The sequence below is a fragment of the Halichoerus grypus genome, chromosome X (assembly GCF_964656455.1).
Source record: "Halichoerus grypus chromosome X, mHalGry1.hap1.1, whole genome shotgun sequence".
Taxonomy (NCBI): domain Eukaryota; kingdom Metazoa; phylum Chordata; class Mammalia; order Carnivora; family Phocidae; genus Halichoerus; species Halichoerus grypus.
Genome location: NC_135727.1, coordinates 89,322,824 through 89,337,444, shown reverse-complemented (window position 1 = coordinate 89,337,444; position 14,621 = coordinate 89,322,824). Strand labels below are relative to the sequence as shown.

General features: G+C 39.0%; 1 protein-coding gene across 1 annotated transcript in view; it reads right to left on the bottom strand.

Moving 5' to 3' along the window:
* The window catches only part of DGKK (diacylglycerol kinase kappa), a 147,174-nt gene that overhangs the window by 111,924 nt on the left and 20,629 nt on the right, over positions 1 to 14,621 (bottom strand). The window lies entirely within an intron of this gene.

Here is a 14,621-nt window from a genome sequence, read left to right as displayed (position 1 = left end):
CAGGAAATCCAGTGAAAGGAATGGTGTAAGTGGGAGCTTAGTGGAAGACTTCTGTTGCTACAGCACAGTTGCTAATGGTTAGAAAAGGAAGTTAAGTGGTCACACAAGGTCCTTAAATGAAAGATATCAGATAATTTTGGACCCTGGTCTTTAAGTTAACAAAGATCACAGAGACCAGGGCACCAATTATGTAGTGCCACCAACTTATAAGGAATGACTGCTTCCAACTGCCTTATTCCCCACCCTTTCACCTGACCATCAGCTACCAAAGATGGATATGTTCTTCTGTGGGAGTTTCTTCTTGGGGACACCCCCCCTGCTGCTTCCAGCTCTGGGATACCACCACCAAGCCACATGATATTCTAACCACCTCCTATGAGACCAGTGGTTCCTGTTCTGACTCTGGTGATGTCATTGAAGCAGCCAGGGCAGTGATTTCTTCTCTGAGTTTCTCTTCAACAACTCCCCTCCAAAGGAAGAGAGTTGTTTTTGGCTGACAAAGGCCTGTTATTAGCCCTTGGTTTACATGCATTATTTCATTTAATGCCCATAGTAACAGTCCTGTAAGGGAGGTGGAGAAGTTGAGGTTTAGAGAGGTTAAGTGACTAGTGCAAGTCATAGTAACCGGTCACCATGTTCTGGCTTGGGTGTCAGGTCTAAACTGAGAATCATTTTAGTCCACTTCTTCACCCAATAGGGGCCACTATTTCACCCAATAGGAAAAGCCATGGGCTGGTAATGTCTGCAGATTTCCCACTAGTTTAGCTGGAGTAGACCATGTACTGCAAATGATTCACAAATGTGGAGAAAAAAATCACAATCCTTTGGAGAGTTGCCTGAAATATCATAATTCCAAATTTTGCATATTTTTATACTTTGTAACAACATACTATACCATACCTAGAAGTTCTTAAAGCTGGGGACTTCAGCCTTTAATCGTGTTTTAAAGTGCTTGCAACCTAGTGCCAAAGGAACCTTGCAAACATACAACTATGTAGCTTATTTGGCTACAACTCACTCAAAGAACAAAGCACTGAAGACTCAGTTGATGCTTTCTGTGCTTTGGTCTTTATTAAAAATAACTGTCTCTTTCCAATCATGGCTTCAAATGTCTCTCATAATGTGGGTGTGACAAGCCCATATCACCTAACCCATGTACTTGGGGAGTTGGGGAGATTGCGTTATTGCCAAACTGGCCCCATGCAGACAGTTATCTGAAGGCATGCACAGGACCTAAGAATATATTTACTAACGTCCTCTTGGGATGAAGTGGTTAGATAATAAAGAGGGGATGTGTGAGTTTTCATTTTTATTTTTTCTCAGCTTTATAAAGTGGTGTTGACAAAAATCATGAGGTTGGTAGACAGAAATGGATACTAGAACCAGTTGGTTCTGCTTGCTTCGTGCAGCAGTAGTGGTCTAGGGAAGATGAAATTCATTAATTCATTAGTGCTTCTGTGTGTGGGGGGGAATGGGAGGCATGTGTGCATGTTAGGGTGTGTGTGTGTGTCTTGTCCGCTTTGCCCCACCAGTGATAGGTGAGAACAGGAGCAAGGTCTCAGGTAAAAGGACTTCAGGGGTGGGATTGACTTCAGGGTAGGGTAAGAGACAGATCCATGGGAGACTTAAGTCAGCCCCTAAACCTACCTTAGCTGCCTCTGAGCAGAGGACTCTCTGGCCGAGCAAAATTGCCTCACCTGGAGGTAATGGTAATTTGACAGCCCACCAAACATGGAGGGAGATGGGAGGGGAGAGCTGTGATTGCAGGAGACACTAATTTGTCAAGGAAGGGATTATATTGTGGGCTTTGGTTCCAGAGGAATTACTGGCCACGTAACAAAGCTGAAAACCTATGCCAAAGAAGGCCACCAGGGATGAGATTCCTTAGCAGTGGTGGTGGTAGTAGTAGTAATAATAATAATAATGGTAATAATAATGTAAATTGCTAACAGTTGGTAAGCCTTTACTATGTGGGAAGCACTATAAAATCATGTTACATGGGTTATCTTATTTGATCCCAGCAACAACCCTAAAAGGTAGGCGCTGTAACAATCCTTGTTTTATATATATAGATGGAGAAACTGAGGCTTGGACAAATTTAGTAACTTCCTTAGTAGGTTAACAAATGGCACAGCTAAAATCTCTCTTGGAGTTTTACAGGACATGGAAAACCAGTTATTCCCTCAATGAAAGAAAAAAAAAAGGTTTAAATCACAGGTCTCTTTGCAAGTTATACCCTATTCTATGTCATTTGACAAAAGGAGGCAGGATATGGGGGGACATTTGTGGTGTGAATCACAGCTATTTGGTTTAGTTTTGGTTTTGTTTTTAATATGAAGTGCTAAAGTAATTAAGGTGATAATAATTGTTTAATTTACACAGCACTTTACCAGCTATAAAGATCTTGAAGATTCTTATTTGGCTTTAAAGACAACCCTGGGGAGTAGGCAAGGTAGATAATACTATTGGCTTTTTTCCAAAGAACACTGTGACCCAAGGAAGTGAAGTAAGTAGCTTGCCCAAGGTCACTATGTGGTAAATTAGTCCTGGCCTCCTAACTTCCAGTACAAGGCTTTTTTCACTGTATCTCTACATTTTCTGTTTTTGGTGTTATTTGAAATCATTTTAATTAGTCGTCTGTATTTTCAAAGTCTAATTTCCCCTTCTCATTCCTTTCCTTCCATCCTTCAGTATAACTCTCTACCGTCACCTCTGGTAAAGAAGTATGGCATAATCAAGTGCACCATTAGAAGACATCTTCATGGTTAATGGGGGTAATACCATGCTGGGCCCAAAGGGAAATTTTTCTCTGACCTGAACTGCTCCTGGTAGCAATAATTAAAAAATTAACTTGGCCATACAACTACTGAACAAAAGCATTCTACAAAGATCTTACTAGAAAAGACTGAAAGCGCTGCTGTTACTGCTGCCTCCTCCTCCCAGGAACCACTTGCCATAGCCCGTTCAGATGCTTTACCCTAAGACCTACTGCTACCCTTCTTATAGTTTTGGACCTTCATTTATTTCCCTGTTGAAACACCAACCAGATCTGCATCCCTTTCCAACTTCTCCCTGCAGGCAAACATCTGGTAAAACTACTCCCCCATCTCTAGCCAGGCTATATTTAAGGGATTAAGACTACTCAACTTCTAAATGACTACTAACTACAGTAATCAAATTCTAACACCCACTGGCCAGGGCTTAGAGCAAGGCTGACTGTTACCATCTAGATTTTGTGCTGCTCAACTCTTGATAGCTTATCCAGAAAAGTACAAATGCACAAAGGGAGAGGGAAAGAGAGAGAGAAAGGGAGATATCAGTGGTATTATAACTCAAGCTGACAGGCCTGGAAAGGGGGAGGAAGAGAGGAATAGAAAAGAAATAAGAATAAGATGAGTGTGTTGCATTGGAGGAGCCGCTGGGGATGGCAGCGATCATTCACAGACTTGTAGATGACAAAAGATGCTTGTTTTCCCACCAATGATGCATAGGATTCCCACTGGTCTTGGAACCATCTCTCAGCCACCATTTCATTAGCTCTGAGATTGTGCCCTAATCAATGTGTGCAGCTCTCTGCTCAGAGTTGCTGGGGAGAATGCAGCACTGACTAAAATGTGAAGAGAAGGGTTATTAGTTAAGATCTGGGGGACAGCTAGACCTGAATCACACAAAAAATAAACAGTAGGCAAAATTGTCCTCTGGGAGGGTGAGGGGACTGACCTTTAATTGGAAACAGGACCTAACAAACCAGATTGCTTAAGAAAGGGGAGGAGCAGGGGAAGTGGCAGGGGGGAGTCCAGTGTGAAACAGACTAATAGCAATAAACAAACACCAAAATTGATACACAGAGAAATATGGAGACAGAGCTAATCCCTCTTGCCCCTTTCATCCCTTCATACATATGATAAAAAGTACCGTACTTGTTAGACATTGGGAACGGTATGTGCTATGGTGAGCGCTGTGAATTGTGTAAGACTGTTGAATCACAGACCTGTACCTCTGAAACAAATAATACATTATATGTTAAAAGAAAAAAAGAAGAAGAAGAAGATAGCAGGAGGGGAAGAATGAAGGGGGGGAAATTGGAGGGGGAGATGAACCACGAGAGACGATGGACTCTGAAAAACAAATTGAGGGTTCTAGAGGGGAGGGGGGTGGGAGGATGGGTTAGCCTGGTGATGGGTATTAAAGAGGGCATGTTCTGCATGGAGCACTGGGTGTTATACGCAAACAATGAATCATGGAACACTACATCAAAAACTAATGCTGTAATGTATGGTGATTAACATAACATAATAATTAAAAAAAAGTAATGTACTTGTTAGATCTGTAGGTTGCTTTGGGTGGTATGGACATTTTAACAATATTTGCTTTCCCAGTCCATGAGCATGGAATATCATTTCCATTTGGTTGTGTTGTCTTCAATCACATCCATTAGTGTTTTATAGTTTCAGTGTACACGTCTTTTACGTTTTTGGTTAAGTTTATTCCTAAGTATCTTATTACAGACACAATTCTGATATCCACACTTTTTCTGAAGTGTGCATTATGGCTTGGCATCCTGCTACTCACATTGTATACATTAGTACTAATACTCACAACAGTACTTCCAGGTAAGTATTACTGCCTTCATATTACAGATAAGGCACTGAAACTGAGAATGGTCAACCAAATTCTCCAAGGGGATGACTGTCAACCTAAATCTGTCTGATTCGAAAGCCTAGACACATTTCTACTCATTATACTGTACACATTGCCTCTCTTTCCTGGAAAGTAAGTGTTGATTTGAGGTTGATTTGAGGTGAGAGAAGGGGTAGTTTCCAAAACCACAAGAAATCTGAATGATCCAGTTTGGGAGTTTTCAGAGAAACATTTGTATGTGGGAGCAATATGGGCAGCAATATGGCACCTGGGAGAGACAGTGGGCATAATGGACTCTGAATTCCATGGAGTTTGGACTCCATCAGTAACCTGCTATGTGAGCAAGTCATGTCACTTCCCCAAGCTGCCATCTCTTTGCTGGGAACTGCAGATAAAGATGCTAACATTTGGCATTGTTTCACCAAGGGAAGACCAAGACATAAGAGACAAAACTATTAATATTGCTCAAGTCTGTGGCCATAAAGTAACCTCCTACCAAATTAAAGACTGCAAGGATAGCTCCTGGACTCAGGAATAGAAATTATTTCAAAACTGAGCAGGTCAGAAAGGTAAACCACAGCACAAAACTTGGTAAATCACAAATAAGGCTGAGTTATATCTGACCAGCACAGTGCCCAGAGTGCCACAACCTACCCATAGTAGGTACTTGATGAATGTATATAAAGTGAAATTGAGTGCAGGAAAAACACACCTGGGGAGAACAATGAGAAAGCATATTCTTGAATGTTCCTATTAATTGGCTCCTAAAAGCCACGTGCTACTATAGGAAACACATGAAGGTTCTTATATTTTCAAGCATATATATTTAGGCAAAAGCCAATTAAGTATAGTAAAAAGAAGTGTAGATTTTGGAGTCAGAAAAACCTGGATTTGAAACTCAGCTCCATCACTTACTAGGTGTGTGTCCTTGGGCAAGTAATTTAACTTATAAACCTCAGCATTTTTATTTGCAAAAACACATATAATGACATTCAACTCAATAAAGATCAAGAGAATACATGAAAGTGCTTAGTGCTATGTATAAATTCAATACTTATTTCTTTTTTCCTTCTGTGGATACGGTGGTAATATTTTTTGATCCCTAAATTGGAACACAAGGCTTGTTAAGTGTGAGTATATATGTGGTTTCAACAGGATACTGGGGGGTTCAATTTGAAATCAGTGTTTTGCCCCAAATTCGACAGCATCATTTATATATGAATAGTCCAGACCCATTGGGTCTTTACTACCAGAGGTTAGGGTACTTTTGATTTTAAGGATCAGTCCATGAGAGCACAGACTCTCTCCCTCCCATGAATAACAGAGCAGGGATCACTGGGAAAGGAAACAAAACCTATAAATAGAAAATCAAATTTAAGTCTGTAGAGGAATTTGTGCCTGCTGTCCCCATAAAGATACTCATAGTGCTGGGACTTTTGAACTTCTCCCCCAACCCCCCAAAAAAGAAAAACTAGAACATCAGAAGGGCTTCTGATTATAGGTATGAAGACTTAAGGTAAGTTAAGAGAAATGTTCTACTCAAGTCTAGAAGAGAAGCCAGTGTTCAAACAAGTGGTGATTAGAACAGCTAGGATTAGTGAACCCAAGTGTTTGTACCTCTTTAAATTTAGCACATAGACATTTCGAATCTAATCTTCTCTAATGTTTATATTAAAACAGCAAGGCAATTTTTGAAGGACCAAAAGGATGACTGAGTTGAAAACATCCTCTTCTGTTATATTCCATTAATCACAACTATGGGAAATACAGTTTCAAAGAGCTGCTATAATCTGCCATAACTAAGGCACCCCCATTTACCTGGTGGCAATCTATTCTGATAGCATATTCTAATTCCAGGCCAATTATGTAGGAAGAAATGACTAGCTTTTAGAGGTCTGATCTTGCAAACTCAAAACTAGCTATATGAAATAAAGGTAAGTATCACAAGACCATTTCCCATAGAACAAACAACTAAAAGCAGAGTGTCATCACACCAACTAGCATGACCTATGGCTTTACTGGATAGAGCCCAAAAGTCTACAGCTAGCTATGTAACAATTTCTGCCAACCTAAAGCAAAAATTCTAACCCCCTCTTATTCTATTTTGCCATTTATGTGCCTTGGGCTTTCAAGGGAAGTCTAAATGTACAGTTATACAATGAAAACTGGCAAATAAATCTCATTTTATCTGTATACCTTTCAAAAGCTTAAGCTCCTTGTTCATGGCTATATACTTGTACCTATATACTTAAGCTATCCCCTCCAAATGGCTGTTCTTACTTTTCTTAAAAGTTTCTTCTCCTCCTTTTAGCCTTGATGCAGAGAAAGGAAATGCTTGTTCTACTTAGCTCTCAATTCTACAGGAGCAACCAAAGATTTACTCTACCAACATGAGACTGGTGGAAAACTAAGAGCACTTTTAACATAGACAAGTGAGTGTAGAGTAGGCAGAGATTGTCCATGCCAATGAACCCTTTCTGGTTATTGTAGAGAAATCAGCTATAAGAAAACACTCTGTCTACCTATAATCTCTGTGCTTTTCCTGATGGGCAGAATTTCCACCGTGATATTCCCAACTGATGGGCTTTTTAATTTCTCCAGGTCTTTCTCACCTGGAGGCATGGTAAGACTTTTCCAGGCTCATTATTCACTGATTTTTTTAAAAAATCACATGGTTTTTAGCCAGGAGTAGCACCTTACATAATGAAAAATAACAAGGGAAATGTAACCTGAAAACCTCATAAACCTTGAGTAAGTATGAAAGAGGACAATCTTTTTGTAGAGTATATGTAGAATATATGCACATACCATCTCCTTATTCAAGGACTCAGAGGTGGATTGGAATGCCCTTTGGTCTATCTCAATTTCCTAATTGAATCCCACATATATAAGTCCTTCAAAATGCATGTTCAGAGGTAAAAGGACATGTTGATTGACAGCTTGAAACGAGGGTGGGTATATGGATATTTGGATGAAAGAAGGTGGTTCTGGAGTGAATGGATAGGAGAATCAAAGAGAAAAACGGTAGTTAGAGGAAAAGATGTCAGTGAAGGGTATCAGGAAGGCCGAATTCAGTGTGTAAAACCTTTTACTGTATGAGGAAAAAAACATCAAGCATACATTTTCCATGAAGCTTACAATATTTTCTACACTCTGCCTGATTTATCCTTTCAGCATCCTACAAAGGCAACGAGGACGTAGGGTATCATCTTCATAACTCATTGCTTCAATAGGTACACTTAGAGTGCTTTTCCTTCTCCAAGTTTAGGTGCGGGAAAATGTCATATTTTCTCAATAGCATTTAAGAACGTCAAAGTGTGTTACAGATTCTGTTCAGTTTATATTATTGCCACTTACATGTTTTTTTTTTCAGAATACGTGTGTAGGTATATATTAGCTTAGATATAAACCTTTAAGTAAGTTGATATAAATAAATAAAAATTATACCATTTTCCTGGGTTAAAATGTTTTCAGGGTCTCACTAAGACAATTTAACAAAGGATCTTGAGAAACTCCATTGATAACATTCTTTATTCTCTTCTTGAGCTCTAACGTCTAATGCAACCTACAACCCTAAAAAAGGCTTCTTGAGTCAAAATGCTTAATTAATTTCCTCAAGGTAAATGTCACAAGACCACCTCACCACATAATAGACAACCTAAGGCAACTAAGAGCTAAGAAACATGTGAAATATATATTTTTCAAGTCTCAAGACAGTCATTCTGCCTTAGTTGGGTACTTTGCTTGGGTCTAAGATGAGATGTCATCTATTTTCTGATTGGAATATGGAGTCACTGGGCTTATATAACCACATTTAAGTGAAAGTATAAAACGCACTCTAAAAGCCAAATATAAATATATTTGATTAGTCATGCCACAATTGAGGACTGATTATTACAAAATCCTAAACAAACAACCCTATGAAATTTGTCGATTACAGTTTAACAGTGGGCTGTAAAACTCTGGTTTCAGCTGTGTTCAGGTACCTCCCATTTTCACCATCACATCCCTACACCAGAGAATATCTTTTTACATTATAGGCTACACTTTTAAAAATATATTGTGCTATATTTAGGCATAAAAGACAGAAAATTATTTTTTTAATAGACAGGAATTATTTTTAATACACAAAATAAAGAAATTAAGTATGCCCTACATAGAAAACAAAATATACAGCATTCAAAAAATGTTACTCTTGGGTTTTTTTAGACATTTAAAAAGTTTTTTTGAAATAATTATAGATTCATAGGAAGGTTCCAAGAAATGTACAAGGAGGTCCTGTGCACACTTCACCCACCCTCCCCCATATTACCAGCTTGCATAACTATAGTACAATATCAAAAGCAGGAAGCTGACATTGGTACAATCCATAGAGCTTATTCGGATTTCACCAGTTACACATAAATTCAGTGTGTGTGTGTTGTGTGTGTGTGTGTGTGTAGCTCTGCAATTTTATCACAGGTGTAGCTTTGAGGAAACATCATGACAATCAAGATATTGAACTGTACCATCACTACAAGACTCCCTCATGCTACTCTTTTATAGCCACCCTGCTGCCTCTGCCCTTCCCATCCCTAACCACTGGCATCCACAAATCTGTTCTGTTTCTATAATTTGTTATTTCAGAATTGTTACATAAATGGAATTATTCAAAATGTATCCTTTTGAGATTAGTTTTTTACACTCAGGATAATCTCCTTGAGGTTCATCAAAGTTATATTGCTGAGTAGTATTCCATGGTATGCATGTACCATGATTTGTTTAACCATTCATCCATTGAAGGACATCTGGGTAGTTTACAGTGTTTGGATATTATGAATAAAACTTCTATGAACATATATGTACACATTTCTACCTGAAAATAAATTTTTTACTTCTCTGGAATCTGTGCTCAAGAGTACAATTGCTGGGCTGTATGGTAAATACTATTTTTAGTTTGAAAGGAAACTTCCAAACTATTTTTCAGAGTACCTGTACCATTTTACATTCCCATCAACAATATATGAATGATCTAGTGTCTTTATATCCTCTGTAGCATTTGGTGGTGTCACTACTTTTTTGTTTTAGCCATTCTAATAGACATGTAGTAACATCTCACTGTGGTCTTGATTTGCATTCCCCTAATGGCTAATGATATTGAATATTTTTTCATGTACTTATTTGCCATCTGTATATTCTCTTGGATGAAATGTCTATGTTTTTTACCCATTTTCTAATTAGATTTTTTGGTTTTTAAATACTTAGATTTTAGAGTTCTTTATATATTCTAGAAACAAGTTCTTTGTTGGAAATGTGATTTGAAAATATTTTCTCCCAGTCTATAGTTTCCCTTTTTATCCTCTTAATAAAGTCACAGAGCAAAAGTTTTACATTTTAATGAGATCTGGCTAATCAATTTTTACTTTTATGAATCATGCTTTTGGTATCATATTGTTATATGCCTATTATATAACGCCTTTGGAGAAACATTCCCCATGAAGTTCTTTCTGCTATCTTTCATGCCTTTGGAGGTTTTCACTGGCCTAACTAGAAGAATTTGAACTTATTGCTTATGCATAATTACTAATGTATATGTACTACTATGGAATCTATAGAAATATAGCTCCTAGTGCTGAATATAATGCTACAAAATATATTATCTACAGGAGTTTATTTATTATCTCTGAGGTGAACAGGGGAAAATAGCTCATAAAGTTACAATTCCTCTTCAAATTATACTGTCTTCTATTTAGAAAAACTAAATAGAGAAGCATGACTAGTATATATACAGTGTTATATAAATCTGTGAAATTTATACCTTGAAAATTATGTGGTCACACACAGGCAAAAAATCTAAAATCTAAAATTCTTTAGCTCCTAGGAGAAACAGTATATAGTTTTACAGAAATTGAGATTTGAGGCCACTGTACAACAAATGCTTGACATACCTACTTTAGTAAGATAACATGAATGAAATTCAGTAAAATGGGACTCACAGCAGGACATTGGTTTTAGGTGTTCCATATGAGGACAATCAGAGTCCATGAGTTTATATTGCCAACCACTAACTTGTCATTATCTGCCCTTAAAACTTAACTTGGCTTGAGGTAGAGCTAGATCTCTGATACCTTGCCTTAGTTTGTACCACTGTTTGACCAATTCCGGTCATTTGCACAATAACCCTTTGAGATCAGGGAAAACAGAGTCCAAGTGACTTGCCTGGATTCCCAGTGGTAAATTCTCTCAGAGTCAGGAATGAGGGGGCAGTAACCCAGCTTTTCTGTATTCTTTTCAGAAATCCTTCAGGACATAAATGCTGCTTTCTTCCAAAGGAGTGACTTAAAGGTGATCTAAAAATAACTTAAGTACTGAACAAACCACCTCTACCCCAGTCTACACCCAGATAAACATGGTAGAAAGTTTATTTGGAACCCTTAAGCAAAAACATCAGCAAAGATCCTTTGACCCTTGGTTAAATGCAAAATAAATAGATCTCCAGCCACCTGGACAACTCAAATGCAAGAGCTATTTGTGTGGCATTTGCAAACATTGAAAGAGAAATTAGGCATCTGGCAGGGCTATGTCCTTATTTGTTGTTCTTTTTAACCTTTTACCAAACCTCCTTTCTCTTCTTCTCTTTTATCATCCCATCCCCAGTACCTCCATCTTGCAGGCTCTAGCCTAAATACCTTTCCCTAGATCCCAAATGTGTAATCTGAAATTGGGCTATTTGATCTTCTGAGAACTTGCCAAAGAGTTCTGATTTGAATTAGTCCTTTTTTGTAATCAGCCTGGTCTGCTTAGGGACATCTGGGGGTGGGAAGTGTTTTCTAAACAAATTGTTCTATTAATTCTCCTGAGAATGCCCCTCATAGGACTTGACTAAAAAGTACAATGCTAGACTCCTACATAGAAACACTAACTCCCACTGGTAGGAAGAGAAACACACATACATCAGCAGGGACAAATCCATATGAATGTGCATAAGTATACAGTGAGCCACAAATGGACATAATACACAGAGGGGATGAAGTAGGGGATGGTGAGCTTCCAAGTAGATTCTCCTGTTATTCTTATGGTCTGTAAAGTCTGTATAACTATCAAGGGCTCATAATTAACACTGGATGACCAGCATCCCTTAATAGTGGTGACTCAAAAGATCAGGCACCTACAATGAGTCACTGTGAAAGGTTCCCCAACAGTGAACCGAACTGTATTCCAACAAAAGCTAAGGGCTCTGTCCTGCTCCCTGACCTGGAATTCCCCTTGTAGGATTCCCTAGGAATAATGGTCTTCACTATCCCAGAAGGACTGCAGGGAACTGTGAAGTTGGGAGGAATGGGGAGGTGCCTCTGTATTCACACCCTGGCAAAATAATTGTCAGGATATTAGAATTAACTGAGTGGTATCTTTACCAACAGTGAGTCTTAGATCCTTTTCTTCTAGAGCAGGGGCAGGGTAAGGTGAAGGTCACTGTTGTCAGCCTACAGCCTCAACAACCCGCCAACAGTAGCTTGGTTTCTCATTAAGAATATCAACTTCCTTTTTGAGGTCACCACTACACTGCTGTTGCTGGTCAGGAAGTCCAAGCTCTGGAGTGTGACTAGCATGCTAAAACACATGATGACACCAAAACCCAAGAACCATGTACCCCTCAGGATGGCAGCCCAGGTAGTCATCAGAAGGGAGATAGAGGAATTAACAACATCTGAGATTTACCCACTTAGAGCTTCCTTTCCTCCCACTTTCTCCTTCCTCAAGCAGAAGCAAGGAAAGGCCTGCCCAAAGGTGATGAAATCCCCAAATGCCCCACCAATAGTCATCCCACAAAGGACGTGTCTGCTATGGTGGAAGCCTCAATTAAAACAGTTAAGACAGAGTTCAATAGCAATAGGACTAGAAGACACTGAGGAGAGAGAAGGCTGATTACTACTTTGTTTGCTTTTCCTCCCTCCACCCCGGAGTTAAAAAGAAGCCACATGCAGAGAACAGATATCCTTTGCCTCTGAGCAAAGAATGCAATAGGTCATGCACATATTCCGGTTACCAGGCTCCCTGTAAAGAAAAGCCAATAATAAAGCACTTTGGCCTTAAGATCTGACCTGGCTCACAACCACCCCAGTGCTACCATTTATGCTATTGGTATGATGCCTGCCCTTGCTCAGACACATGTAGAGTGTAGAATGATTCAACAGCTCCTACAGTGAGTTAAAGCTTTCATGTCTGACTTCTCCAGCTACACTACATTTTTCCCATAAAACTCCCTCTGGCAACCAAGAGTCAGTTCCTAGGATTGACTTTAGCCTAGAATGACTAGATTTATGTGGTGTTTTTTCTTTTCTTTTTCTTCCTCCACTCTGTAAATCATAGAAAATGTATATATGGACTTCTGATTTTTGGACTTGAAAAACATGGAGCATATTGTCCTTCATGCTGGAATGTAGTACAGGTGCAAGTGATGACAAGTCATGTATACACATGGTTGTCAATAATTAGTGTGGGAAAACTCTCTAAACACAAACCTTATGCTTGTGGCCAGCCTTATCCACTGAGTAGCCACCTCATGCCAGGTGTTTGGCATACATTTGCAACTAAGATTAGATTTGGCTCAATATGTAAAAAGATATTCTGCTTCTGAGAGTTCCTGACTAGGAACATACACTCTCATGTTCTAGAAATCCAAAGCCAAGTCATGCTATGTTTCAATATGTCTTGGAAGCTTCTCTTTATCCTCTAGGCTTCTGATGACCTCACCTCATTGTATACCAGTTGTTGAGTTTCCAGCTTTCATTTATAATCCACCACAGTGCCAAAGCAGGTAAGTGGAGGTATGACGGAAACTCAGATGTTGCTGCCCTTACTTTTTGATACTGCCCACCTTGTTCCACTGGTGGGCTTTAAGAGGCAGATTTCCACTGACTGTCATCTACGCACAGAACTTGATCCTGTTGCAGGATGACACATAAACCGGATTAACTTTATGCTTCCCAGAAGTGCAGTGCTGCCTCTCTACTGCCATTTATGATCATTTGCCTGTCTTCTGAGGTGTGTGCTTAGCAAAAACAACCATTTAACCCAGCAGTATCTAAATGACTTTCCCTGAAATTCAAAGGTTATTTTTAAACTACTGAGTTTAAGAATTTCCCAGAGGACAAGAGACATGCTCTGCCACGAACCTCCTCCATGAAATCTCAAGTCTACTTGGCACTATAAATTAAATACCTAAATCTGTCTTCATTTCACCTAATGATGGAGAGTTGGTTGTACATGATATCGTCCATTATGAGGAGCATTAGGATCTTAGAGACCTTGTCAAAACAGCCAAACTCAATGTCAGAGCTCAAGTCTCTTAATAGTTTACAACAACAATTGTTGTTGTAATATCAGTACACAAACAGAATAGCCTTGTTCCCTCCACATCTTCTTATGGATAGAAATCCATGTATCAGACAGGTGCCTGAGGCAGAGATTGTGTCTGCCATGTTTGCTATGCTATAGCATCAGATTACAAGGCAATACAAGGAAAATATAGTTGTCAATATTCTTTAGTAGCAGCTTCAGAACAATTCTTATCAAAAGGGGTGAGGGAAAGGCAACACAAAATCATTTTCTTCTCTTTCTTTTTTTAAATTTTCTTTTCTTTCTAGGTGAAAAACAATGATAAAAGGAGCTTTGAGATCTAATGGCATTTATCTAGTCCTCCATCTAAAGGGAAAAATCCTATGTAGATACTGAATTAGTACTTCTACCATCTGCTTAAAAAAATCTCCCTAGGAGAGCCTCCAAGTGAAAAGAGCCTCTTTCGGGGCTTAAGTTTCTGCAGCGACTTCTTCAAAAGTTGGAATAAAGTTAACACTAGACTTTGCAAGTTCTTATTCTTTGATCATGAAAGTTCATCATCATCCTTAATGATGGAAGGAAGATCACTCAGGTGTTAATTGACATTCTTGCTAGAGGCCAGCATAAATTAAATTGGTGCCAAGTCTATGTACCCTAGCGAT